Here is a 4,702-nt window from a genome sequence, read left to right as displayed (position 1 = left end):
TCAGCCCTGCCGGGCGCGCTACGGGCAGCGCGCGGGGACAAACCGCCTCGCTGCGGCCGCCGCCCGCAAGCGCCGCCTGTCGGGCGGGAGCCGCCCCTGCGCCGCCGGGGCTCGCCGCAGCCGTGGGCATTATGAAAACAAAACAACAAAAAAATAGAGAAAAGAGAAAAAGGGTGTTTCCCCCCGCGGGCCCTCCAGGGCTCACAGGGATGCGGGTGTCCCCAGCTCAGGCCTGGGCAGCGGCCTTCACCCCCCCACCCTTCACCCGTGGTGCTGCGCTGCCAGCGTGAGGGCTAAAACTCGATCTAAAGCGTAAGCTGAGCTTCCAGTGTATTCCTGGAAATATAGCAATGCTGGAAGCTGACGTTACTGAAAACTGAAATGGAATTCAGACTAGAAGCGAGGTGTGAGGTACATACTGTCGTCGTTTAGTGGTACTGCTATTACGTGGTGGTGGCGTGAGCTGAATTTATTTAGCTGTGTTTATCAGAGTTCAGCCACGCGGTTTTAAAGGCCTTTTTCTGCAGTTAGATGAGATTGACGCATAGGAGGTTCCCATCTAAACATGAGGAGAAACTTCTTTACTTTGAGGGTGCCAGAGCACTGGAACAGGCTGCCCAGAGAGGTTGTGGAGTCTCCTTCTCTGGAGACGTTCAAAACTCACCTGGACATGATCCTGTGTGATCTGCTCAGGGTGAACCTGCTTTAGCAGGGGGGTTGGACCAGATGACCTCCACAGGTCCCTTCCAACCCCAACCATTCTGTGGTTCTGTGAGACTGACTTGTCAGTGTTAAGTCCTGTGGGTCCGTGCTGCGGAGGATGTGTCCTGGTCCTGACATGTTTCTCGCTGGTAAAATCCTCTGTGTGGACACGGGTCCTGCATGGCGACTGTTTTCACTGATGCTGTTTTGTCTGCCTACCAAAAGTTACGGGAAAATGTCTATGGTGCAGTTTGTGTAACGCTGGGTGCAGTTTAAATAGTGTGGACAAATACTTTTCAAGATACTGGCATAGTAAATTATAACAGCATGTTTACAGTGGGATAAGTATGTAGCTTCAGTTTTACTGGTCATTTTCTTTGTGATGAGAAACAAGGGGCAGAATTCATTTAGCTCGGGCATCTGAAGTCAGCTGTTGAGGTCTAGTCTGAGAGCCCTTCACAGACAGTGAGACAGGCTCCACAAATTGTTGCTCAGCTCTTCCTAAAACTTATGTCTAGGACAAGATAACTGATTAGGCACTCAGGATGTCTGGTTTTCTCCCTTGCCAAAGAACACAGCAAAGAAGATTCCTTAGCCTTGATTTATACATCATTATTTAGGTGGAATGGATAGTGTATTGGAAGGGGAGGAAAAAAATGTGGCAGCAATTGTGGGGCCTGATTTTATGAAGATTACATGGAAAGAGGCTATCATAGGGAACATCAGGAAAAAGAACTGGGAACTTAGAACTGGATTCCTCCTACCTAACTTAAATGTATCTGAAGTGCTTCCATTATGAACATAGTCTACAGGCTACAGAGAATTCCACCTAAAATCTGAAACTCTCTTAGGGCTGGCCAAATTGGGCATTGTAGTTAAGATCCAAAAGTGATCTGTGTACATGACTTGAATTCAAGCCGCAGTTGCAATATCTGAGGAAGCAGTCATCTGTAAATAGAGCTGGTTTGGGTTTTTTTTTTAATGTTTAGAGTTGTGTTTTACCAGTGTGCAAAGAAGGGGCAGATGGATCATATAAAGACACAACAGATAAGTATATGAGTATTTCTGAGTTGCAGATTCTGTTCTGAGTCCATCATCAAAGAGATTTTGTAAGGACCCATTTCTTTTGAGAGGTAGGTACACATACAGAATGCGTGTTACTATTTTCTATACCTAATTGTTATTCAAGTAACAATTCAGATTTTTTTCTGTAGAAATCAGTGTTTTCTTTAGACAATTTATAAATTAAATCTGCTAAAAATATAGTAACTGATTCATTTTACTATAAATGCACAAACCTCTTGCAGTTGACTGAACTCTAGTGATATTAGCATATATTTTATGCAATAAGTATGTTGCTTAAAAATGAAGTTGATACAATTTATTTTACTACAGTACACCAAAGTTTACTGATTCCAGAGCCATCGAGGTAACAGAAATGTTTTTCTTTTGTTGTTGCAGGTATATAGACTAAGTGTGAAGATTTTTATCGCTCTAATGATAGCAAAGGTTTAAATAAACATTTATATAACAATTATAGTATGGATTGATGGCCCCATTTCATTAACATAAAACAAAGCAAATTATTTCTTATGAAGGCCATGTACAACACTGCATTGATTCACTCTGGGAGTATCAATTACCCTGTCTTAATTGGGGACAATAAAAGAAAATGGTGAGGTTATTAATCCTGTCAAAATGAATCAATGCTGTCTGTATGACATAAAGTACGTTATAAAAGTTCGTATTTTAATACTCATGTATCTTCATATGTACTATTCTGAACTCTCCTTGGGGAACTTGGAATTTCTACCATGCACCACTGAAGGTGCATGAGTTAAAGGAATGGGTTTTCTGTTCTGTGGTTGCTCCTACTTGCTGATGCATTAACCACCAAAAGAGCAAAACTTGAACAAATGGACCGAGTCGCTGCCAAGTATTACAGAAAGTTAGATCTAATGGTTCCCCATTCCAGTCAGCTGAAGATACCATCTCCCAGCTAAAAGACCAGTAAAGGTTCATACAGTCATTGCAATATTCAGAGCAGGAGACAATCATGACATTCAAGTACACAAACTTCTGTTATTGTTTGTGTAGAAACACCTAGTTCTGCTTCAGAATCAAAAGACTCCAGGCATGTGTATTTCCATACTCTGTAGCATTGGCTCCTAAGGTCGAATAGGAGTGTCCTTTAATTTTTTGAGAACTCACCTTTCAACTCTAGAAGCCTTCCTGGAAGAAGACAAGAGCTCTGAAAAATCTGCGGTTTTCTATTTTCCATTGTCTTTTCTGTGTACACACATACTTTGGTTGCATATTTTTTGGTATTTGTCTGTTGTTTTATAGCAATTATCCTGAAAAAGAATTTAATTAATTTAAAGAAAAAAATGAATGCAGACATTAATACAGTGCCTGTTTGAAGTAACTACTGATCCAGCAAAAATGCCCCCGGTACATCTTCCTTTACTGCAAAGCAGACTCTTCAAACTTTGATGATCCTGTCTGAAATTGTTAGTCTTTATTTAGGAAAGAAGAGAATGTAAAGGTGTAGTCGGGCCTCCCATGTTAAACAAGGGGAATAAAGCATAAAGATGTGGTTATTTGGTAGACTGGACTGTGAGAAGACCGTGAGTTTTCAATATGGGGCATTTTGTTAAGATACCTGTCAAGACAAGAGGTAACAGTGTAACCACTGTAATGATGAAAAAGTAGAAATGATGCAAATGGAAATGAGTAAATACTTGTCCACCAGAATGTCTAAAAATAGGTTACAAACTGGATGAAATGGAGTATAAATTAGAATTTTATTAAATGGTTCTTTCATTCCACGAATGTCATCATATTATCTTCGTCACTTGCTGGTCATCTTTTCCTGCCAAACAGCTGAGTTTGTGAACTTAAAAGGTTTTGCTGTCAGATTTTGCTCATTCATGTACTTACTTTGATTTTAGAAATTGAAAAGATCACATCTCATTTGGGTTTCATTGTGCTGGTATACAACATTTAAATAGCAGTTTTGATATAGTGATTCAGAGGGATTACTCTGATGAGGGAACGGGTGCCTCATAAGCTGTTCCTTTATCAGTGCAAGCTGGCAAGATAACGCAAAAACTTTTAAAAAATGATAACTGGATATTAGGCATATATTAGAAGGGCAGGGTTTTCACCTCTTGGCTGTGTGTGCCATGGGGATTTTTGGCTTTTTTTCATTTTCACAGTCTTTTAATGCACAGTTATAAATAACACAGTGTTTCGCTTTTCACCGTCCTCTTCTCATTTCCTGTCCTGTTGCACAGTGGCTGTTTGCTAATGGGAGGGCACTTAGTTCAACCTCAGGCAGCCTTTTCTACATAATTGGTTTAGTTGTGAAACACCATACTTTCAATTAATTAGTGTGATTACCTACCTAACTGTAGATAGGAGAAATTTGGTATTAATTTGATTCTTCTTTTGCGGTGAATGTTCATATCAATAATGAAGCTTTCCCTGAGTAAAATATTTATAGACGTACAGGGCATGAAACAGCACATGTATGTGGAAAACCCCACAAGTAAAACTGAATACTAAATGCATCAGCAGCTGCCTTGTTCATATAATTAGTGCATGTGGTTCAGACATGTTCAGAAAATTGTATTCATATAGGTACAGGGTTTTTTTAAGTAACTTTTCTTTTTGTTATTGTATGTATAGAGCTAATGAAGTTTTCTCAGCCTCAAAATAGTAAGTGGAGTTATATCCTTGTTTGGCAAGATTGTTTTCTCTATTTCGATTAGAAGACTAAATGTACTGAAGTGTTTAAATGAGCAAATTCCTGCATTGTGTTTGATCTTTTTTTGAGGAATGTTTAAACATAATATACAGAATTTAGAGTAACTGTTTGTTTCACTTTGTCTTCAAACATAATACAGAATATTTAGGGGAAGAGAGAAATATTTCTGCAGGTTTTCAGCCATATGTCCAGTTAAAAATCAAATGTACTGTTTGTAGAACAAATTGAAAA

This window comes from Caloenas nicobarica, chromosome 3, assembly GCF_036013445.1.
Source record: "Caloenas nicobarica isolate bCalNic1 chromosome 3, bCalNic1.hap1, whole genome shotgun sequence".
In the NCBI taxonomy this organism is placed as follows: domain Eukaryota; kingdom Metazoa; phylum Chordata; class Aves; order Columbiformes; family Columbidae; genus Caloenas; species Caloenas nicobarica.
Note: the sequence above shows the minus strand (reverse complement) of the source record.